The sequence below is a fragment of the Hibiscus syriacus genome, unplaced genomic scaffold (assembly GCF_006381635.1).
Source record: "Hibiscus syriacus cultivar Baekdansim isolate YM2019G1 unplaced genomic scaffold, ASM638163v2 tig00109921_pilon, whole genome shotgun sequence".
Lineage (NCBI taxonomy): Eukaryota > Viridiplantae > Streptophyta > Magnoliopsida > Malvales > Malvaceae > Hibiscus > Hibiscus syriacus.
In genome coordinates this window covers 1-26172 of record NW_024062528.1, presented here as the reverse complement: position 1 = coordinate 26172, position 26172 = coordinate 1, and the positions used below count along the sequence as shown (strand labels likewise).

Below are 26172 nucleotides of genomic sequence, written 5' to 3'. Positions count from 1 at the left end.
ATAATTAGAATAAAAATAAATAAAATTAAACCCTAAATTATACTTCAAACCTGAGACAAAAACCCAAAACTTTAAATAGCAACCCACAAACCTTAAATTACAACCTTTAAGCTCCAGGCTCAAATACTAAATTCCAAATGATAACACACAAAACCTAAATTGTAACACAAATCCTAAATCTTAAATCACAACCCCACACTCATTCACAATATAATTTTCTCTATCAAATCATACTCTTGGTGGACTTTGATTACATACTCGAACTGCTTATATAACAATATTGACTGATTTAAGTTACTTTGACATATCTATCTGATAACGATGGAGCCTGCTTCACATAATTTCTATAAAATCAATAATGTCACACTCTTCTTATGTTACAAGCATAGATTACTTGATAGACGAATAGAGAAAATCATTGATTCATTGATATTATAGATGGTGATGAGAGACTTCGAGTGGCCAAAAATTGAGTGAAGAGATTTTATAAAGTTAAACAGGTAAAGCATAATACGAATGTATTGTGTCAAAGGCAACAGTTTCATGTTCGTGGAAGAAAATAACAAATTTTGTTTGTTATTGTTGAAAACTCTCTTCTCATCCTCCCTTTCCCTCCCATCCTCTTCTTTTCTTTTTCATTTATTTTTATTTTAATTGTACGTGGTACATATATTAATAAAATAATAATAATCAAAATATTAATATAATAAGTTAAAGTAATTAAAATAAAAATAATTTAAAAGTTGAAAAATTAAATTAAATTATTTAAAATTTTAACTAAGGTAAAAAGATGGTTGAGTAGTAGTGAACGGTATAATTTACCCTTGATAAAAAAAACTGGTTCAAATCGGTCAATGAAGACGTTCATATATTTTGTTGAGGGAAGATGGTTGAGTACTAAGCCACTTCTTTGTTCCTTGCCTCCCACGTGGAAGTTGCCAGTCCTTGAACATGCAGAGATATGGGAAATGAAGAGTTTGAAAGAAGTGGGCCAAGAATTTATGGGAGCAGAGAAAAGGGCCAAACATCATCATCATCATCATCATCACATTGCCTTCCCCAGTTTGAAGCATCTTAAATTTCAAGTTATGGAAGAGTGGCAAGAGTGAATTACGATAATCTACCCACTACTATGCCCCACTTCTTCAGTTCTTTGTTCCTTGAAAATCAATAGTTGCCTCAAGTTAAAGTCATTGCCCCGCCAATTTCCTCAGAAGACAACTCTGCAAGTATTAGATATCTTGGATTGCCCGATCCTGAAGGACCGTTGTTTGAGGAACGGGACAGGGGAGGACTGGCCCTACATCTCTCGTATCCCTACCATCACAATTGATGGTGAAGACATGAACAGAGACGGAATTGATCAAACTCTTATTCCGTAAGCTGCTTCAAGATCAGCCCTGCCAGGTCGGAGCAACAACAAAAAGTAAGAAGGCCAAGGTAACATTATTTGGTCTTAATCTGTATATCTCATAAAATTGACATTAAATTGTTGTAACTTTGCAATGTACTGCATCGAGTATCATGAAGTCGTCTTCTAAAAGTATTTCCTTGCTTTGTGCTATGCAGTAATCAGCAATGAAATTTCATCTAAAGAAAGCCAGCATCATGCTGGAGCACCTTTACTTTGTAATGATAATGAACTACGGGACTTACAATCTGACTTATATATAGAAACTGCTTGCCAGGGGAAATAAGAGGTCGTTTACCATGTTCTTATTCTTAGATATTGAATTCTGGTTAGGCTGTTTTGACAATTTCATTTCCAAATATTTCTAAAGGGAATATTACGAAAAGTAAAACAAAATTTGAAAGCAATTCAATTTATAGTGTTGGTATTTGATAGTCGCCCTTGCGTATGTGTATATCGAAGGTATTGTTTTCCTTAGGCATCCATGGTTCCTCAAGGCTTTGCCACCTGATGGTGTGCCTTTCCGGATTCAAACCGACCTCTCCTCAAAGAGAGTCTGTTGCCCTCACTAGTGCCGATTGAGCTGAAGGAGACTCTCAGCTAAATCAGTCCTCGTGAAGGCCAAAGGACTCTCTTAGAATATATGTTCTTGGTTTGATCCAAAGAGGTGTCTTGAGAGACGTGTCTAAAGAAGATGAAATATTTGATGTAAGCATGACGATGAACGACGGTAAATTTTAATATCACATACAAAATCCTGATGGTTTCATCTACGAAAATCCTGATGGTTTCATCTACGTAAATCCATGGCACATTGCTATATGTTTTGTATATTCTTTTTCCTGATTCTGATTATGGGATGAGGATTTATCTTAAATCTACAATTTATTTTAAAGAGATTGTCTAACCTCTGCAATTTTGCTTTACAGATTTAAACCCTTCATTTTGGAAATACTTGCTTCTCTCATGTCTTCTGCTTTAACTGGAAAGAAGATTTACCTACGCCTGCACACTGAACCAGATGGTCATCTTTTAGTCCAAATAAACATGAAATTAGGAAGTAGTTGTTGTTTGAAAACCATTAAAAGCATTGGCAAGATCGATCTTCATCGACACTTGATCAACAATTCAACCCAAGAACCCCATCCGGGATTAAGCAGTACTTCCTCCGCAAACTAAACTCCTGCAACAGATATCTTTGATTTAGCAAATAATGATATTTGTACACCAGGTTGCATACCATTTGCAATGTGGTATTGCAATCTAGCGTCAGCTCTATGATCTATTTCCCTTTTGCTTGATTTCAATCTCTAGCTGAGTTTCAGAGATTTCCCTGAAGTTAGTTTAATGTAGCAGCTTATCATACAGCAGAACTCAAGAATGAGCAATAATCAGGCTGAGGCATTTCCAAAACGCAAATAGTAGCAGATTCTTGCCAAAATACATGCAAAATTAAACATGTCATCGGACATCACAAGTGTTTGCAGTGAGCATATTAATTATTCTTCGATATAAAAAATAGGGTAAACTACGTATTTAGTCACCCACCTATTCTTGTGGTTCCATTATAGTTATTCAACTACATTTTAAAAAAATCATACTTAACTTTACGTTTTTATCGTCCGTCGTTAAATGATAAATACAAACCAATGATGGACCAAAGGGGGGATTGGTGCCCCTCCCCTCTGAATTTTTCAAATCATCATATATTTTAGATTTTTCTTTGTATTTTCTATTGATAATTTATTTTTACCCCTAGAATTTTAAAAGTTCAACCCTTCTTAAAATTTTAAAAATTTGCAACCCGACATAAAAAAGTGCATCCTTCCCTAAACATAACTATTGATATGACAATTTATTTATTTTTTTCAAAGATGATGTGACATTATCTTATAGTGATATGTTAATATCATCGTTGCTTTTTTTAATGACATAGAACCAAAATATAGCATTATATGATTTTGAAAAAAAATAGTTTGGTGATCAAAATGAAACCGTGAATATAAATGAGCGAGTACATACATAGTTTACCCAAGAAATATTTGTGCAAATTGTTTTTTAAATATATCCATTTTCTTTAAAAAAGAATAAAATTTTTGGTGATTTGCATTTGTTTGACTAAAAAAATTAAGAGTTGAAAGAAAAAGAAAAAGGAAGAACCTTTGCCCCACTCAAATAGGCAAAAGAATACAAACAATTGGCCCTCTTGGTGCCTCCAAAAGCTCTCCATTGTGGCTGAGGCCATCGTCTCATCCTTCCAAAGAGCACAACCGTCCTTTCTTTCATTGCAAACTCCTAACCGAACCCAAACTCTTCATCTCTTCATTTTCTTATTTGTCATAATATATGTTATAAGGCTGTTCAAGAAGTTCTGAATATTGTAGGCTGATTACGATTTTGAGTCTTTGTTCTGGCATTTTTACAATCACCCAGTAAACAAAAATGGCGCTTTCCTATACCCATCATTATAACCTTTCATTTTCTGCTCTCGATTTAAAGACATCTGGGTCTTTGCATTTGCAGCCCATTTTTCGTGTACAATTCAGTTCCAATGTTTCTTCTGCACCATTCACGGAGAAACACTAGTTGCGGAGGTACCAAAGGGACCAATGGGTCTACAACAACAATAATCAGAAGCTGTTATCTCTCAACAGTGATGATCAAGCCGCGTCTTGCTCCATGTCGTCCGATTGCGACTCCATCAGATTAAACGACATCGCTTTGCAGCTGCCGGAGCTCAGGAAGTTGCTTGGAGTTTTGAAGCATAAGAGAGAGATGTGGCTGCCAAGTGCCCCAGAAGGGACCGGGTAATGTCTTCTTGGTGGGTACTGGACCTGGAGATCCCAATCTCTTGACGTTAAAAACTGTCAAAGTCATTCAAAAAGCTGACCTTTTGTTGTACGATATGTTAGTTTCTAATGCTGTATTGGACTTGGTTGGCCCCGATGCCAGGCTTCTCTATGTCGGCAAAACTGCTGGCTATCATAGCCGAACTTAGGTAAAGTTCTTCAATTTATGAATGGCTTATGTCAGTTATGCAATTGATTAGTAGTTCTTTACTTCACAATTGTGAAAAGATTGAATTTTGTTGCTGTTCTTGCTGGAAGAGATCCATGAGTTGCTTCTGAGTTTTGCTGAAGCTGGAGCTAATGTTGTCAGACTTAAAGGAGGGGGTCCACTGGTGAGTCATTCAAACAATTACCAACATTTCCCCCCCTGAAATTAGTAGAAATGCTTATCAAGTCTAGTTCTTTTTTTCCTTCTGGAATAATTGTTTTGTTTTTCAGGTATTTGGAAGGGGTGGAGAAGAAATGGACTTTCTGCAACAGCAAGGGATTCAGGTCAAGGTTATCCCTGGTATGATACTGTAATGCTGTCAGATTTAAAACATAAAGGGAACTTATAATCCTAGCCATCCGAAATATCTCTAATATTTAATAAAACTGAAATAAATAAATATTACAATAATATAAGCTCCTGCGTCACTTAACATATTACTTTTCAACTCATTCTTTATCATATTTATATGGACACTTGATTAGCTTTTGGAAATTTTCTCCATGGAAATCCTCAATTTTCTCAAAGGGTTTAAGTGTGTTTTGGTGTGTCAAAACTACAGTGCATGGATAGAGGGTAAAGCAGAGTTGTCTTGATCATATGTCATGCATTCAAGAGACTGCATTCATATTATACTAAGGTAGTTTGAGAATGGTTTCTAATGGTAGGAACTGAGAAATAGTTTGGGTAATGAAACGGAGCACTTTTCTCATAGGTTAATTGCATCTGCTTGAGCTACTATCATATTGGTTCATGCTTTTGAAACCTGTAGGTCCTGTGTGGACTGCTGAGTTCTGGTTTATGAAAGATGTTTTATATTGAAGAAGAAATGCAATGCACACTAATATATAGAACCGTGTATAAGAAATGCGGTTCAACTCTAATATACTTGTTGCATTGCAGGTATTACTGCTGCTTCTGGAATATCAGATGTAACCCCCTTAAACCGATGCGGGTAATCCGATCTGATCTGGAGTGTCACATTAGGGCCACCGAAGCGACCTACTGTAAAAATAGCGGAAAATTTAAAACTTTTATTAAAACATGTAACTTATAAAATGATTTATCAGTATGCAGAAATAAAACATATTTCAGACTCATATATAAAACAAAATACAATTACATGTCCCCTAATCACATGTACCATACTCTGCAAACAACGCTGGAAGAACTCCCTTACTGAAGTTGATAGCTGCACTAGTACAATTTTTTTAACCTGCAATGGTGAGTAATAGAGTGAGCTTCGGAAAGCTCAGTAATACAGAATTACCAGATGATGCTGAAGAACGTGCAGATATAAATAAACATATATTTCCTTATCGGTTTAGACATCTACAGATCTTTATGTTGAGCAGAAATCCTATTGATATTTCAGGTAGTAACAGACAGTGAGCTTTCAGTTTAGAGAAATATTTCGGATGACTGAGTTCAGGAGATCATAATATTGTATTTAGTGTGTTCCCGCCAAATCAGTGAAGATCATAATATTGTATTTAGTGTGTTCCCGCCAAATCAGTGAAGAGATACCGATTTTTTCGTTTTTTTTAAACAGTGACAGTTTAAAACATATTTTTATTCAAAAATCATATTAATCCCTCCAACCGAACACTCCATAATGTGTAGGTTCCCCAGAACCGTACACCCACCTACACATCAAGTAAGGACTTACCCTGAGCACAGAGCAGAGGAGCCTGCAGTAACGATAACTTTCTCCAACAACACCCTCCCATAAAACATTTATAAAAAACCATAGTATTCCCTCCAACCGAACACTCCATAATATGTAGGTTCCCCAAAACCATACACCCACCTGCATACCTAATAAATTTCATGATTCCATAAATCAGGAACAATTCATATTTTCCAGTGAAAACATGAAACCATATAACACATTTTAGGTAAACATAATTCATAAACCAGTAAATTCCATGATTTCATAATTCATGTACAGTTCATATTTTCGATGAAAACCGTAATCGGAGATCACATACCATGTTGCCATGGTTCATAAACCAATAAATCAATACTTTAGTTAAAACTCATTTCAAACATATAAAATCGTCATGTAGTACATGTGGAACACACTAGAGGATTAACGTATTTATCCAGATATTGGATAATCTTATCGGCAGAAAAACACGGATCTTCAGTATACTGATAAAATGCCATAATTTAGAATCACTATCGGAAGAGTTTATTAATTGACAGAATCATCAGTTATTCATAATATGATTTTGGTGTTTAGTTTTATTCCATTCATTTCAGAGCTCGAGGATATCCAATCATTCTTGAGCTTGTTGATATTCTTGGGTCATTTCCATTCTAGGGGTATTCTAGTCATTTTACAAATCCAGTGTATTACAATCATTTCTTTCCGTCCGATCTTATTATCGAATTTAAACTTATCATTTCTTTCAGTCATTTCGTACAATTATGTCAAATGAGCACTATCGATAAATTATTCTTAACTCGAATATTTTCAGGTCAATTGCCTTCTCGTAAGTTACAATCAGGTTATCAGGAATTTTCTGTACAAAGACAGAATCTTAACAATTAAATCCGTAATTTATCGAGTTAAATACGAATCCTCAAAGTACTTTCTCATTCAGGGTCAACTCGGACTATTTTTTACCTCTCAATGGCATTTCGTAATCTCTTAACCAGATAACTTCGGTATTAACTCTTAACGAAAATAATTATAATTTAGAGATCCTATGGTTAATTGTTTTCCCGAACATTCTCTGATCTTGAAATGATTCCCTTAACAGACTTCTAGCATCTTGCACAAACCCTCATGGGGTTAAAAACCAGTTATCCAAATCTTCTAAGCAAAACTAGCATTTCTTATGCACATTTATAATTTTACCGGATCAATATATCTTTTCAGAATTATTAACCAATTTATAGGGACAATTCTTGTCATCTTACAATATAAGGGTATTTTCGTAATTTTACCATAATGGAGTATTCTCATAATTTCTCATCCAAATACCTTTAATGAAATAAATTATATGCTACAGATCCAAGCTGATTCTTTTATCACTAATCACATAACTCGTAATTTAATTCTAGCAATCCCTCAATTTCTTATATCAGTTTTCCGAGCCGTATTCATTTACCGAATTTTTACCACATCCATATCGAGTGTATGAAATAATTAAATACCCAAATGAGACCAAACATATTCATTAATGCATTTATCAATACAAACATGTTCCATAAAGCATGAAAAGGTAGTAATGTATTACCTCGATTTTGTGCCATACTAATCGACCATAAAAAATTCATTCGAACGCCCTCGATCTTTAAATCAACTTCCAATAATTTCTTTGATGCATATCAACTGAAATTTCATTAAAAACATAGCTTAATTGCGAAAAACGGATCGAATCGGGTGATTAATAGTCAAAAACAGCTTACCGGATTCGAATTTGACGAAACGGACTTCGGATTCGAATTAAGGACGTCGAAAAACATAAAATATGACTTTTTGAAAATTTGACTTTTTGGTCAAAGTCAATGGTTCGACTGACAATTTCGAGGCTTTTGGATTCGAATTTTGAAAAACGGACTTCAGAATCGGACTCATGACATCAATAAACATAAAATAATACTTTTCAAAAATTTTGACTTTTCGGTCAAAGTCAACGGTCAACAGTCAACAATCAACGGGTTAGGTCAACGGGTCGGGTCAAATCGGGTCTGGTCAAAACTGAGTCAAACTTTGTCTTTCTCACCACTTCAAGCGCCGGCGACGAAGGAGACACGGAGGACTCGGAACGATGCAAGGAACACGATGATGCGGGAGGTGTCGAAAACAGATGGTCAGATCGACGGAAAACCAACGAAAATTGATTTAAAACTAACGATACTTCCGACTGAAATTAATAACGAATGACGACGATTCATGACGAAAGGTTTGAGGAGTTTTGATAATCTTTCAACAACGAACACGATAGTGGTTTCAGTTCGTCAAACGGTGGCCGGAAGGTGAGTAGATCGAAGTTAAAAGGAAGAGAAATATGGGAAATTATGAAGAAAACACGCAGGGAAAGGATTATAATTCATCCCATAAAAAAATGGGTAAACCATGAGTTTAGTCACTGAATTTTCTGCACTTCTTAAAATAGTCTGTCAAATTTACAAATTTATAATTTTAATTCTCAATTTCTTCCAAAATACCAATTAAATCTAATACTTTATAATTTTTAAAATTTAGCCAATAAATTGAGATGTTACGTCAGCAAAGCTGGGTATTCCTTTGACCCATAGAGGCGTTGCAATAAGTGTTAGGTTTCTCACAGGTCACTCAAGAAAAGGTGGAACGGATCCTCTTTTTGTTGCCGAGAATGCTGCTGACCCAGATTCAACTTTAGTGGTTTATATGGGCTTATCTACCCTCCTATTGCACAAAGATTGATACATCATGGCCTACCACCAGATACACCAGCCGCAGCAGTCGAGCGAGGAGCCACGCCTCAACAGCGCACGGTAAGCACAATGTCACACATGATTTCTTCACAACATCATCTAATGATTCCATTTTGCAATGCCATACAACATGAATTAATGCATTAGCGGGCAATTCATTGTAACCATAAATCTTATTTAAGTATGGTTGTTTTTTTTATAATGGTACAGGTCTTTGCAGAACTAAAGGATCTTGCCGATAAAATCAAAACGGACGAATTAGTATCACCAACACTAATCATAATCGGGAAGGTTGTCTCTCTTTCACCATTTTGGCCAGAGTCTTCAAAAGAAGCATCCTCTCTGGTCGAAGCCTAACTAACAGACCTATGAGACAACAGCTAAAATGATTACTAATTAAGAGGTTTGATCAGTTTTGATTTGATTTTAAGAGCGAATGAGAGATCAATTTCTAGGCTGCTTTTAAGGTGCACACAAGCAGTTTTTGGTACTTCTTGGAATTGTTAATGTTAACAAGAAGAAGAAGCCACCAACTTTCAGTGCTAATATTTGTTTGTATCTTCTTTTGAACAATAGGAACTTTCTCTAGGGAATTATGACGTGTTGATTTACCACACTCGAGGAAATTGGGAATAATTAAGAAATGTGTACATGTTAGATACAAAACATGATATTTCGTTCAATCATATTGTATATACATATAAATTAATAATATTATACCCGAAATTAAGGGTTTAGCTCGTTTCGTGCGACCGACATTATGACATCTAACGAATCCATGATTCGAATCTTAACATCTACAACCCTCTCGTTCTTATACATCCAAACTGCTTTGGACAACAGTATTTTGATTGTGAACTCAAGATAAAATTGGATTAATCCTCACTAACAGAGACAGGGTTAGCTTTAACTATTAACTCCAAGAATCACCTTTGTAACTAGACCTATTCAATACCCAAAACTTTGGATGCCAACCCTAATAAAGGATCCAATGCACTTGGAGCAAACTTCCTTGCAAAAAGATAGCAAATAGTTGATGGCTGGCCATTATATAAGCAGGATTTACCTTCAAAAATTCTCTTAAAGAAACTTTCAGTAATATCAGCTTTCCCGAAAGTGGCCGGATGAGCGCCACCCCTCGACCAGTCTGTCCAAGTAAGAGTCCGGTTTGCCAAGAGATGAGGCAATTGGATCGTCAGCATTGTGGGGAAATAATGCTCGTCGACATAACAAGCGGGACGGCAGAACTCCTTGAACTTGGGATAATAAGTGGTGTCTTTAATTATATCTACTGCAAGCTTTCTGTTAACTTCGAACCATTGAGACCCTTTACGCCATTGGCTAAGTGTGACCTCCGGTTGCATGCGATGGTTGTAGCGTCCTCGCCCGTAAGGTCCGGGTTCATCGAATGAGCCCATAAAGCTGTATTTTGATCTTGATATGTAGTGATAGATTATGCTGAAATTGTACAGGGGAATGCAAGACTCGGACAAGAGAATCAACCATTCATTAGAGATGTCGAGCAACGCATTGGCCAGGAGTCTTCTCTCTGCCTCGCACATACTCATCCTTCCCCACTCCACTATCTGCAATACATTGAAAAGAAAAATAAATCAAATAATCTAAACAAAAATCTTCAGGGAACAAACAACCTATATCTCGTTTGTTGAAATACGTTTCTCTTTTCATATGCTAAAGTATGGGAATGCATTGAAATGGTGATCAAGGCTTTGCTGCTAAAAACACAATATGGAAAAATGCAAGAATGCAGGCAAGTGGCAGATTGACAGCACAAAGCTTAAAACAGTCATTTTAAATGACAAGTCCAACCAGTATTGTTAATCACTATGTTACTTAAAACTCGACTACTCTAGAAATCTGTAATGGAAATCGATTCATAATTAACAAGGATAAACATAGATAAAGGAGAAGAACAACTTAAATATGAGAATGAATCAAGTAAAAATCACAAAATCTCAACACAATACAAGCTCAATAAATTTATGTTATGTGAAGAAAAGATGAGATTGATACCTGACTTGGGATCTGTCTCCTGTAGAAAACTGATGATGGTGGATACCCACCAGTGTAGGATGGCAGTGCATGGACATATATGGAGTAAAGCCCTTCATGCCCCTTGAAGAATCTGTCCCAAAGCGGAGCAAGTGGCAATGGTCCCTTGGTCAAGAACATGAAGGCAATTTTGGGGACTCTTTTAAAAGGATACTCCTTGATCTGAGGAACAAATGAAGCTCTCCATAGTAATTCTATGTCATTCATATTATACATCAAGTTTGAAGGAGGCCTAATGAAATTTTCCAAGGTATTAGTAGCATCTTCAAACCAAGGCTGAACAGTGGATGGTGCTTTAGCTGCTATCTGTGGGATCATTGAAATCGTACTGAATGCATACTGATGATGGATAACCCAACGCCCAGGACCATGAACAACAAACAGATTACAAGGATCCTTAAAGACAAAGCCCGGGAGAGGCTCGTTTTGGTTACAGAAACTGGGTCTTTACCTTCCTCCATAACCACCGCTCTTGGCTGCATCATAACTTAAATCCCTCGATTAACAAAAAAAAGGCTTTCTGGGTTTTGTATTTCCTCTAAAAACAAACCAAGAAACACCCTTTTAGGATCAAAATTGCCCTAGCAGAACACAAAGCTTAAAACTTTGAAACACTGTCGTATACAGAAGGGAGACATAAATGAGCACAGTAAAGTACAGCTCTTTCTTGACAAATGTGTTTTTGTGAAACGAGAAGGGGAATAAGTATGGGAAGAGTGAGAAGAAACCCGTTGAGAAAAACGAGTTTTAGTTCCTGTGATATCGGAGTAATAGAAAGAGACACAGATGTATGGGATATTTCTTTAATGGCTTCAGCCTACATGGAGTGTCTTTTTTAACAAGTAGGTAAAACAAATGGGTAGAACCTCGGATTTGGTAACAAGTTTTGCCTTTGCTTTGAGTTCAGAGCTGTGATTGTGTAGCTTGGCCTTGGGCAGCCATGTCCGCTTTTCGACAATGGTGTATTAACTATGAAGAATGGTCAAGAAACCCAGAACAAAGAAAAAGTGATTATAACGTAATCACTATTCCCTGGGCCAACAAAACAAAGTTGCAAACAAAAGATGAACACATGTCGAACTGTGAATGATTGAGAATGATTGATTGAAGAGTAAATTTCAACTTTTTAAAGATGGGAATGATTCGGATGCGAGAAATTTCGCCCAGGGAATAGTATGTAGCGTCGAGAAAGATCAGTATGATCAAGTTATACAGTGCCATTGTATTTTGCTACAGATCCATGGCTTAAGTTTATATGTAAAGCTCAGTATTTGTGACCATTGGAGCTTGTTCGATTAGACTTGTTCAATTGGTTCAAAAAATTAAACTCAGATTTTATAAATTTTATCTAAATAATAATATTAGTTTAATTATTTAAAATAAATTAATTATAAAATATCATTTAGATTTAAATTATTTTATATTATATTTGTCACGGAATATACGATTACATTTGAAATAAGATTATTAGAATGTAATATATTATGATAATATTGTATTACCTTGTTTGATCGTTTAGTAGGAATGTAAGGTTACAGTGTTTGTTGAACGAATATAAGATTATTTGAATACATATTTTACAAAATTATCTCTGTGATATATGTTTTTTTCAACAAGTTAAATTTTAATATTAAATTATACATATTTAAATAAAATTCATAAAAATTTTAATTAATATAATTAATATATCAAACTTATATTTTTAAATAATTTTCATAAGTATCATATTTATTATATAAAATAAAATATAATATAAAAATAGTAGATAAATATATTATTATATTTTGGGTAACGAAGAGAACACTAGAATCTACACACTATAACCATGTTGATCTGTGTGCAGCAGCTGTCTCACCAACTCCGGTGGTTCCTGGAAATGAATGCAATCCATCCTCCTCCTATCCGCTGTCTTTGCTATGCAATCGGCAATGCTATTACCTTATCTAGGCATATGATGGAACCTCACAACCCAATCCCTCTTGAGCAAAGCTTTCACGCTATGTAGAATCGTGAACCGAATGGCACCATCCCGAGCTTGATCGTCTCCAAGCTATCAGTCTCGACAATGATACGTCGACTTCCGATAAAGATATTATTTTTAATGTATAAAATTTATTTTTTAATAAATCAAAATCAAAATTTATTTTAAATAATTACATTTTTACAATAATATCATTTCTCACCTCATAAAATTATAAAACGATTAATATTATTAAATATTAAAAATATAAAATAAAGTTAACTACTTAAATTTATTAATAATTTACTAAATCAAACTCTTTGTGCATTATTACTATGTTTATAATTTTGAGTAAAGTACGAAGAATAAGAATCGAGAAAGATCCATACGGAAAGATTCATTATTCTAGAGATATTTTTGTTTAAAGTGGTAAAAATTGTTTATTACCTAAGAATTTGGAAGTAGAAGCATTCCCACCATTTTAACAATTTTTTTTTACTATTGGTAATAACTTATTAACTAGTAATAATTTTTCCGCGAATCAAATGTGAGAATACAATTCTGGAAAAATTATTCCACTTGATAACGATATTTTTTGCAAACCAAACGCCCCTTAGATTAATAAGAATAGCCGAGACATACCTCCTCAGATAATATAAATAATTAATGTTAATAAGTATTTAAACTTGTGATTTGATTATGTTATTTGAACAAAATACAATTTTATATTAGAATTATTGAGATTAAAATTTACAATAAGAACATAATACATTCTATTCACGGATGACTTCCACATGAATCAATTTCACAATACGGGATTCATTTCACATTGTTATCAATGCCAATACGTGCAAGATTTTTTTTTCTTCGTATTAAACAGTCTTCAATAGGATGATCATAGTCAAAACAATTTGTTATCACCATATGCTGATGGGGCATATTGATTATTAACACATCCGATCAATAATCTCACCGTTGAATGAAATCAACAAAAATCCAAAGGATGAAACCAGTTAAGCTTCAATTTAGTTAAGCTTAATTCAGCCTCTCAATTTATCATCTTCTACGTTCTGTATCAGTAGTGAACAATTCATCTGATGATACTTGCAGAGAATTTAGATAAAAAAAAAGTGATGGACGAGAAAACAAGGCACTTTGTAAATATTTGAAATCAATGGATTGTATTGTGGTTTTCTTAAACCAGAAAAGGCTACAAACTAAGAACAATATAATGCTAATAAAGCCAGAAAATGATCAATATGTAAATGTTCCATCATACTTTCAAACATCCTACAATGGAGGACTCTAAAAAGTTCAACCTCACTTCTCCGAAGAGTTGGGTCCTCGCTTCTTCCCAAAACCAACAACTGCCAAATAGCAACAAAAAAAAAACAGTCCATCAAATGCTCAATATGTGCAAAATTGCAAGATGAATCACATGCATAACTACTTCAGCCAAGCAATTCACAAAGAATTTCAGATAAAAGACCATATATAGGGCTACCTTGTACGTAGATCATACCGAATTTTGTTTTAATTAATAAATTTATAATAAACTATATTTTAATGGGATAACTAGTTTTACTGAATTGGATAGCTGGAGTTCATAAATTCAGAATGTGCATACCGATTCAAAATCGCCAAGGACATAGCGATTTTCGTAGCTATGCCTAGTTAATAATAACAGTAACAAGGCAACATATTCACCTTTGTCTGAGACTAAATTCATTCACGAGAATAGGTTGAACAGATAACATATAATGAGAGTTAAAGGCATATATCTCAAGGAAAAGGAAATGATTTGGATGAGTGCCTGAGCGGACAAGAACAAATAATACTAATAGGTGGTACAAGAAACCAGGAAACTCCTCATTAAAATGATTCATTGCAATTAGAGCAACAATAAAAAGTATTAAGGACTGATCAAACTGGACTGAACAAAACCAATTGTTGAAACCCAATCGCAAACTATGTTCAAAATCAATTAACAACAAATTTCAACATCGTAAAGATCACAAAACAATATCAGTAAAATTTAATCTCTTCCCAAATTTATTTTTAAGTAAATGGGATTACGGATGACTAATATAAACAAGAAAAAGAGATAAGCTAACCGGCAGTGACGAAACGGCGGTTGTACTGCATCCGCTTATAAGCGCGACCTCTGGGCTTCTTCTTCTTGTCTTGCTTGGCTACCTTTGGAGTTTGCCCTCTCACTTCCCGGCTCGTGCCAACGATCCGTGGACCTTACCTGTACGCCAATCACCGACATAGATAAAAAAACAAAATAATTCAAATGGAAATTATACCGGAAGTCTAGGGTTTACCCATTTTGTGTTTGTGGTAATTTATGTAGATTCTGATTACAGGTGCCGAGGGAGGATGGCGACTTTTGCTTAGGGCTACGGTTTTTTTTATCTGGTAGTTATTAGAGAACGAAATAGAACCGTTCTCTTGAAAACTTATTTGGGCCTTTAAAGTGTAGTCCAGAACTCATTACACAAATTTGAGTTGGGCTTTCTATAGTTCGTAATCCTTTATTTTTTCAGCTAAAATATATTTTATTTCTCGAACTCAATTTTAAGTTTTAATTTGGTATCTAAAATTTTCTGTTTAATTAAATATTTAAATTAATATTTAATTTTAAAATTAAATATTTTTTATTCAATTAGACATCTGAATTTAGTTCACATACTCGAATTTAATCAAATTTAAACATACTCGAATTTAATCAAATTTAACTTTTATATATTCTAAAATTTCAGATAAATACAAATAATAAAATTTAGATAAATAAATTAGTATTTATAATTCAAATCATTAATTTTTTAAACTTTACTAATAAATAAACAATAAATATTAAAATTACTCATAATTTTCCTCATTGAGTTAATGAAAATTTTAGGTTAAAAATATCTAAATTTAAATGTTAAATCATATATGAATTTTCTGATTCTAATTTAAATTAATTAATTAATTAATTTAATTCATTATATAATTATACAGTTGAGTCTTGTAATAATTCATTATGATTGTTTGATTAAATAGTATTTGGAGACTACAACAGCATAAAATAAAAACTACAAGGACTACATGAAATATTTCTCCAAAAGAAAATTTCCATTTTACCTTATCTTTTCGTTTATATACTCTACAATCAGTTTTCCCTCTCCTTTCATAAACCCAGCAAAAACCCTTAAATGGCCTCCATCCCAAGCCATGCCTTAAGACACTTCACCTTAACTCGGCCATGGCTTCGCAAAATCCGCTGTACGACGTCTCTTGCGTCTTCCAGTGAAGAGCCACACCAAATTCTCCCTCACAACACCGATACTGCCGCCAAAAATTCCAACAACAGCAAGTCACAAGCTTTCTTCCCGAAGAAAAACCAAATCTTGGAGCTCGAATGTGAGAGCCTGGCTTTTAAAGGGAAAGGTGTATGCAAAGTGGCAGATTCTGGGTTTGTTTGTTGTGTAACAATGCACTTCCTGGAGAACGTTTCATTGGCCGTGTTAGTCGTAAGAAAGGAAGTTATGCTGAGGTAAGTTGAATTGTAATTTGTGTTCATTACCAATTATGAAGCGCTATTCATGAGACCCAACTCAAGCTATCGTTTTTTATTATAAATTCCAAATTTGAGTTAATGTGTTGATTGAAGAGAGTACTAGTTGATGAGTAATCTCCACAAAAAAATTGTTTTTATGATATGAAGCATTTCACATTTGTTCATGAATTTCTGTTTGCATATTTTCCTCTAAACTGGTTTATGTCTTTAGGAGAATGTGGAAGGCTTTAAAGTAATGTGGATTTGATGAAATGAGATACATGTGTTTGGATAATTGTTTATGAAGATTTGATCCTTCAACAATTACAGGATGTTTTATCTGTTAATATACAGGTTACAAAGTTGAAGACCTTATCTCCTCACTGGGACTTTGTAGATGCCCCTTGTGAGTATGCATCGTACTGTGGAGGTTGTAAAACGCAAAACCTGTCTTATGAGGCTCAGCTCAGAGCTAAGGAGCAACAAGTACGTGAATTGGTCATCCATGTTGGAAAGTTTTCGGATAAAAACCCGGATTTCTCACATATTATGAAGCCCATCGTTCCCTGTGATACACAGTTTCATTATCGGAATAAGGTAAGTGTGGAATTTAGAGATTAGTTAGGCTCAATTTGATTCTGTGCTAAGACTTGGAATATTATATCTCTAGCTACCTAGTTAAAAGCATACTGTATAGTAGTTTGTGAGGTCTGAATTTATTGTGAATTTAGTCCTCTGGTTCATATGGGGACTTCTGTCACTTGCTATCCTTTGGGAAGTACAGTATAGTTTTGGATATGTGAGTACCCGTGCACTTTTTTGATTAATTTCATTTTCCTTATTGTGAATTTATGTTTTCGATTGCATATACACATTGTACTTGTTTAACGAATCAGATAGACAATAGTTGGAACACTTGCATTATTATTTAATCATAAACCTATAAAAATCGAAGAAAGAGAAAATGTCTTGCATCTTGTACACTGACATGCATCTGTATTGATCATATAATCCAACAAAGGATTTGGTGACCCTTGGAACTATCATTTTTTATATGTTTCTCATATGTCCAAAGTTGGTACGTGGTAGCCAATCTTTGGTCTTTTTTGCTTAGTCATGCAATCTTAGTTTTCAAATGGTGTTATTTATTATGAGAGAATAATTAATGTTATCAAGTCATGTTTTTATCTTATTTCATGGATCATTAATTATCATTTCATGTTCCAAATTTACGATTATTGTTCCAGGGACATGAGGACTGGTCTACCTGAACTTATGGTCAACTTTGTCACCTCATCTTACAAGCCAGAGATGCTGAAACCCCTGGTTGAGAAAATTTCAACAATTCCTGAAGTGGTATGTGTTAATTGTGCTTTATAAATGTGAATTTGCTTTATTTTGTTTATACGGTGATATCTGCTTTTGAACTACTGTATATCCACCAATTTTTATCTGTGGTTTGATTCTATGTTGGATGAGAATTGAGTGACCCCAAATCTGATTAAAGTCCACTGGACCAGTTATCCAGTTGAACGATCTTTATATCTCCCCTGCTCCGCTTGTGTGATTCTTAGATCCCAAACTGGATTGGTTTGACAGACTGCAGATCTAAACACAATTGATGTAAAATGAGGCTTCATGAAATCCTTTTTCTTTTCTTTTTTTGCTTTTTTTTCTGCATGAAGCGATATGATCAAAGAGAGTTTTATGATGCCGAACCAGATCTTCTGAGTCGCATTTTCTCTCTCCTTCAGTTGCACAAAGTCATTGCCAGTGATTAAAACACTCAAGATGTCGGATTTTTAATAAATAAATGAAATAAAAGGTTCAGGTTGATTTCCATTTTATATTATGTCCATTTATGGATTAGGTACTTCAAGTGAAAGGTTACTGATTCATTCCCCATCAAATTTGCACTGTTCATACTGTCTATTGCTTATGTTATTGCTTGAGCATCTGAAATATTGACTGCTTAAATGCTAATATTAAGCTTATAATCCTAATTGTTTTTCTTGTATGGTGAGAAATATACAATTACGAAACAAGTTAAAATGTTGGTCACTTGATAGTTCTTGGCTTCCGAGTAAACATGCCTTTGTGGTGACTCTTGTACATCTTTATGCTCCATCTTTCCTATTGACTTTCTTATTGAAACTCATCTTTAAAGTGGTCATAATATCCTTTGAAAGCAATTCTCCATTAGACAAAGTATGATGCTTTGCAAAATCTTGACAAGTTTTTATTGACGAGATAAATTATTTGTCTTTTTATGCTTTTCAGGTTAGTATTATGAATAATGTAAATACTTCTATTGGTAACATCTGTTGGCGAGGAGGAGTATACATGTATGGGAAATCTACAATCACCGAAAGTTTGAGAGGTCTAACATTTCAAATTTCGGCAAACTCTTTTTTTCAGACAAATACTCATCAGGTATGTATTTTGACCAATATTAAGTGCATTCATATGGTGTGCTTCTTTAACGTATTTTATTACTCGGATGTTCCATTGTTTTCTCTTTCATGACTACTGTTCTTGATTAACCTTTACTGAAATGATTTTACACTGTTAGGCTGAGGTTCTCTATAAACTAATTGAAGATTGTGCTGGCTTGAGAGGAGATTCTTCCGAAATTGTCCTTGACTTGTTTTGTGGGACAGGAACCATTGGTCTAACACTTGCAAAAAGTATTTCCCTCCTCAGCTTTTCATTAATTGATCTCAATGCAGAGAGATGCCATATAAATATTATATTTCAACATCATAATTTCTTTTTCAGGGCTAAACATGTTTATGGTTATGAAGTTGTTGCTCAAGCTGTTGCAGATGCTAATAAAAATGCCAAGCTGAATGGAATAAATAATACTACATTTGTTCAAGGAGATCTCAATAAAATTGATGAAAATTTTGGCAAGCATTTTCCAAAGCCGGATATCGTCATTTCAGGTTACCTTCCTATTGGACACCTCGTATATGTAGTTTTAATCACCGTTATAAACAGTATTTGAAGTTTTATGAGTGTAAATGTGATGTCTGATAGCTTTGCTAGGTGAGTGAAAGATGCTGCAAAATTGTGCACTGGACACCTCGTATATGTAGTTTTAATCACCGTTATAAACATTTGAAGTTTTATGAGTGTAAATGTGATGTCTGATAGCTTTGCTAGGTGAGTGAAAGATGCTGCAAAATTGTGCACTGTGATTTTGATGTACAAAGATCTTGCTTTATGAGCTTCTGAAATTGAAAATTGGGGTTGGATTTGGTGAAATTAATGGTCATATTGTTTAGAAACAAGTGATACAAAGTCTTGAACAGAAATTTATCCACCAAATTTTAGCATTCTATTCAAATATGCTAGAAAACTTGGAGAACATTTTATATGACATATGCAATGGAATCATTGTTGCGATTGGTGTCTATTCGACGTTGAATTTTTCACCTTGATTTGCAGATCCAAATAGACCCGGTATGCACATGAAGTTAATCAAGTTTCTGCTAAAGCTTAAGGCTCCGAAAATTGTCTATGTATCATGTAATCCCGCGACTTGTGCTCGCGACATTGATTACCTTTGCCATGTGGTAAGTATATGGTATATCCGACATCTGCATTGTTGAAAATCTTATGATCTATCATATGAACCATTTCGAAAACCTTAATTTCATGCAGGTGGAGCAAAAAATCAAAGGATGTTACAAGTTAAAAAGCATACAGCCAGTAGACATGTTCCCTCACACTCCCCATATTGAATGTGTTTGCCTATTGGAGCTTTGTTGAAGACTAGCATTCACCTATTGGATACCTGTAATTCTTTAATTTATTTTATGATGAGAATTCTGATTAATTACATCATTTCAATTAATTCAATTTTGTCTCACATTTCTTTTTTGGTCTTTAGTTTTTGTGGCTTACTTTTATACTTAGGATAGCCAATCACAATAGAGCTGGGTAGCTATCTGTTTTCTACGGTTAAGAAATTGCTCCTTGGTTAAGCTAATAGTCACTGGTCAGCTCTCAGCAGCACACAAAGGTAAATCTAGTGGTCCATATGACACCAATGCAACAGCAACAACCACAACGGCACAACACAAAGTCAATTCTCCCAACTTGAAATCCAATAAGCTTATATGCACATGCAAATCTGTTATTTTATAACTTATGAAGTATGGTCAGTTTGAATGACATACAAAAATCCAAAATTCCCAGCCTGAGATATGGCCACTTTCTCAACAGGTTGTCTAAATTTAGCATGTACTTCCAAACCACAAAGCTCTCACTTGATCCATTCAAAAGCCACCTTTTTTTCTCACCTCTACAAGAAATGGATGAAGCATTTATTTTTTTTAAAAGAATCCGCATCATTATCATCATTGTTGTACCTCCTCTAATCATTTTCGCAAACTGTACTTCTGCTATCACTCTTTCTTCTATTAAAATCTCCGAAAGAATTTTTCCACTGATTGAAGCTTTCGTAATTTCTATAAGTCTTTGGTGTCCCACATCTTTAGTCTAGCCATAATCTCTTGACAAGATTATTGGCTGGCTCATGTGATCCGTCATAGCCAAATTTACAATCTAACAATCATATCTATTTGCCATACTAGTCTACAAATAGTTATAATGACCTTGACATGACACCAACACTAAAGTTCAATATATAAGCCACCATGCATGGCTAAAGGGATTTCGAAACTCTTCCTCTTTTGATCTCTCTCTACATCCCATATTATCTTTTTTAACTTTTGAATTACCTATGTGAGTCTCCATCTAAACAAGAAGGATAGACCATCTAAAACCTGTACAATAAATTATCAACTATCAACATAATGGGACATTATTAGTTGATGGTTCTATGGATTATATAAATTATAAAACAGAACTGGGAGTTGAATAACCATATATTACAAATAGACCTGCCAAAAAAGAAGCAAAAATGTGCTAAGCAATTAGATTCCGGGATGTTTTCAAGAGCACGCTTTGGGTTGAATCAAGGAGACCGGACCACTGGCTGCGGCTAGATTTTTTTAGAGAATGTTTTTTTTTGCTTTGGTTAGCTAAACAAAGTACACATTAAAGGAAAATCAACATAAAATAATCTCCAAGAAAAAGAAAATGCTTTTAAAATACAGAGAATGCATTGAACAAATTATTATAAAGAGTAGTAAAGTGATTATCAGAATCACTTTTCTGGCCCTTGATCTAATCATAAGTGCTGTAATTGCTAAACCTTTTCATATGATAAAAGGTTGTCAAGAACTAAGCCCCTTTCTGCTCTTTGGTGATGGATACAATGACGATGATAATCTGAAAATCTATCATTACAAAGAGTTTTTTTTTATACGTAATGATGAAAATGATGATAACCAAAGGATTTTGATTAGTCTTTTAAATACAGTAGTACTTGTTCTGAGACTGGGACATGCTAATCATTAATGGAGGATCATGAAATGATGATCTCTGTGGATGGTGGATATGATTAGGGTTTTTGGAGTGGAAAGTTATGTGTTTGCATGGGGAGAGAATGGTCGAATAGTAAAGGAGAGAAAGCTAGATTTGAAGGAGGATATTGCATTGGTTCAAGCTTGTTGCCTAGGTTTCTAGTGCCTTGACTTGGGACCTAAGGAACTTTAGATAATTCGCAGCCTCATCAAGCATTGATGCAGTATCCATCTTGCTCCCACCAGGAACCAGCTTCTGCAAAACCCTAATTCTCTCACTTATCCTCTCCCTCCTTTCCCTCGCCGCCACAGTTTGTGGATCGGTCGATATCCTAACGTTCTTCCTCTTAGGTTTCTCGACCACGTCCAAGCCTAAGTTCACTGGCCTGAACGCCGCGGCTCGGTAAATCATCTCTTTCATTTGTGCAATGGCCTCTGGATCAGGTTCTTCAATGGATGAAGATACTGATGAACTTGCACGCTGTTGAAAGTTGATATTCGATGAGCTCGAATGCTTTTCCGATCTGACTCTCTTTGCTTTCGGTGGGTTCTCGGGGATAACCCTAAAACCACCTTCTGTTGCAGGAGATTCAGTATGAAGAAGATTGAAGTAACCACAATTTAGACAAAAATTTAACTCATTTTGGTCATTTTTTCTCTTTGAGGTAACCACTACTTCATTGAGCTCGTTTACCGGACAATTGAAGTCTTTGCTTCCGGTATTCGAGCCATTGTTTTCAGACTTTCCCGATGAAACTTCATTGCTAGCAGCGAAACTCCATAGGTTTTTACAACCAGAGAAAATCATGGAAATGCCATCATCTTCAACCAATGTATCAGTGTTGCTAGTATTAGTAGCAGAGATCAAACAATCAAGGGACTCAAAAAGTCTGTTGTTCTACCACCACCACCAATGACTTGTGAGTGAACAGGCTTGCCAATATCAGAAGCCGAACCAGTTAACGTGCTAGAATTACCATAAGCTTTATTCAACACAGGAGAGAAAAGCCCTTGTGTTAAAGCATCCTCCCAGTTGACAGATTTTTGCAGCTCTTGAATTGGATAAAAGATGTCTTCTGGCAGATCTTCCATCTTGCCACCGTAAATGGAAGACTTGGGAATCAAGAAACAACCATCTCCGATATCGTTTAGCTGATTGTTCCACATCCACACAGGCAACGATTTTACTTCGATTTCAGAGGCGTCCCATTCCAAGGCATCCATGGATGAAACTTTCAAAGCCAAAGAACAACAGAAAAATTACTTGCTTTAAGAATCATCCAACAAAGATAAACACGAAAGCATTACCAAAAAAACAGGTTGAAAAAGGAAGATATTTCATCTACCTTGAGCTGTTGCAGAGAAAGTAGTCGCAAAGTATATATGTTGAACGCATGCATGCCTATATAGATAGGACTTGAAGAAAAAGGTGGCTAAATAAAAAATATAATTTCATGTTTGAAAAAAGACGATGCTTTTTGGTCGGTTTGGGTGGGGTGTGTAAGAGCATATTTCTGCAGATGAGTGCATGAGATAGCAGAGGTTTTAGTAAAGGCTTAGGGCTGGTTTAAATTATTAATTAAGTTCTAACAGTTTCTCATTTGTATTTGCTAGTGAAGGAATCAATGGTGGAATTAGCAGAGTATTTAACTCAAATTTCTACGCTAAAAAGCTCCTTCCCGATACGATGCTTGATTAATTAAGACCCGAAATACAAAGGCTAACCTGGAAGGGCACGAGAGCTAGCCATGGCTGTGTCTTGGACAAGTGTTCTATTAATTAGTATTTTCTTTTTTAAAATTTAATACTAATAATGAAAATATAATAATTTTTTTTATGTTTTATTCTTTAATAATAATTCGGGTTTGTGAATCGATCCGTGCTGAGTTTAGACGAAAGTTTATAGAATAAAGAGAAGTAAAAACTAAAAGCAAAAGTAGAAAGCTAGTGTAAAAGCCATTCAAAAGGTCCTGTTTTTCACAGTAAAAAAATTGGTGAAGACAGAGAGCACAATGTCATATAATAGAATTATAGTATATGGTAAACTAAACAAATGGTTGCTGAATTATGAGTAAATTTCTTTTTCTATCATTAAAATTTAAATAGTTACAAAATAATCAACCATTACCTGATCCCGGTCATTTTGTCACATATTCTTTTTTTTGGAGTATTTTGACCCCAAACATTTTATTTTAGGATAAAAATCCTAATATTTGATTGAATAGTCAATTTCCCTTTTTTTAAGCATTTGACCCCAACGTTTTCATTTCAGGATAAAAAAACCTCTATTTGGAGCGTTAACCGTTTGCTAACTAACGATTTCAATCCACATAAGGGTATTTTTTTCCCAAAATAAAACGTTGAGGGCCAAAATGCTCCAAAAAAAAGAATAAAGATAAAAATGATCATTTTGATAAACGTTGGAGGCTAATTTTGACATTATACCTATCCTATTTACGAAGGACTTGGCACCGTTTAACCATGTCGGACCACGACTGTCGTTCTTTTGACTCCCATAAAAAAGTTTTCTTTAACAAAGTCCCAAATTCTTAAATAAATCAAAAGAATTATTTCATAAAAATGATGAACACAACTTTGTAATAAATATGGGTTACAAATTTAGTTAAAGAAACAAACACGAAAAGCACTACCTAGCGAGGGGAGTACTCAATTCAGAATCCAGATTAACACTAATCATTTCATTCTCCACAGCTAAATTCTCATGATTTTTGGCCTTTCGAGCTACCTCAATCGCTAAACAATCTTCCAGTTCCATTACCACATGATCATGGGTGGCCTTCTAGAGGGAGTTGGATGTAGGCAAGCCATTGCTATTCCAGAGCTTTCCAAACAGAATTCACATCAAAATTTCCCTGCAATCTCTTGTCAACAGTGTTTTGAATGTTCCCTCCCACAACCTTGGAGTTAGTCCATTGACTTATGTAAACCTTTTCATCTTCAGCTCTTATAATTGGAGGTTGGCCTGTGATTATCTCCAGCAGAACAACCCCAAAGCTATAAACATCACTTTTCTCTGTTAACCTCTTTGATCTGCAGTACCTGCATGCAACCCAAATCAGCAACTAACAATTCAGATGGTTGGTTGATTTGTATTAGGCTTGTCATCAACCCCCATTAACTTTTTTCTTCTCGGTTATTTGTATGAGTAGGAGTTCATTTTTCAGTTTTAACCGAATTAACCGATCGAACCGAATTAGTTCGGTTAATTCGGTCGGCCACCGAATTAGTTCGGTCGGAGAATTATTAACATTTTTTCAATATTCAGTTACAGTTAATTCGATTCGAAATCGGTTAATTAACCAAATTAACCGAAATTATTAAATATGAATATATTATATATATTAAAATACATTTTAAACTTAAACTCATTAAGAATTAAGACTCAATTATTTTTAATCACATTAAACTCATTAAATTATCAATACCTAATTAAAATTTTAACCCAAATAAAAAATACTTATATTATATTCAAATTAATCTAATTAAAAAAATTATAATTTTTTTTGGTTAATTCGATTAACCGGCCAAAATAACCGAATTTTATTCGGTTCAGTTAACGGTTTAAGAAAAAAATTCGGTTAATAAAATTCGGTTCGATCAGTGATCGAATTAACTATTTGAACAACCCTATGTATGAGGTTTGTCGTGAAGATCCTTTTATCATTTTACTTTTGGCATAATATCAAAACTCACCCCTAACATTTGATAAATAGTAATTTAGGTTACTTTTCTTATTTTTAAGTACTTTGCCCCAGCGTTTTTTTTTTTTTTGTAAAATGTGTCCTGGTTGAATGAAAATCATAGTTGACTAATGATAAATGTTTATCGTTAATGTGATAAATCCAAAGTGATGATGTGATATGTGCCATGAATCACTTTTGTACAAATAGCATGGGTCACATCATCACTTATGTATATGTGGTATGTGTCACATCATCATTTTGAATTCATAATACTTATTTCATCAGAGCAAACATTAACCGTTAGTCAATTAACGATTTCTATCTAATCATGATCATTTTATTCTAAAACGAAACGTAAATATTTAAAATATTCTAATAAAGAATAAAAGTTAAAATCACTATTTTATCTATCGTACGAGAACACAACTAATAATAACCCAATCTTGTGGACAGAACTATTATATAAACGTAATTAATTTAATGCAAAAATAATAAATGTATAAAATTGACTTTGAAAATGGAGAGAATGAAAGCAAAGGCACATACTCAGGGTCAAG

The 26172-nt window shown here is 34.4% G+C and overlaps 5 pseudogenes; 2 read left to right on the top strand and 3 right to left on the bottom strand.

Annotated features, from left to right (window-relative positions):
* Positions 1–3549: 3549 nt before the first annotated feature.
* LOC120210229 lies at positions 3550–8888 on the top strand (annotated as a pseudogene).
* Positions 8889–9680: 792 nt separating this feature from the next.
* Positions 9681–11542, bottom strand: LOC120210241 (annotated as a pseudogene).
* Positions 11543–14041: 2499 nt separating this feature from the next.
* On the bottom strand, positions 14042–15235 carry LOC120210228 (annotated as a pseudogene).
* An 879-nt stretch (positions 15236–16114) lies between these two features.
* Positions 16115–19159, top strand: LOC120210226 (annotated as a pseudogene).
* Positions 19160–21858: 2699 nt separating this feature from the next.
* On the bottom strand, positions 21859–23135 carry LOC120210225 (annotated as a pseudogene).
* Between the last annotated feature and the right edge of the window lie 3037 nt (positions 23136–26172).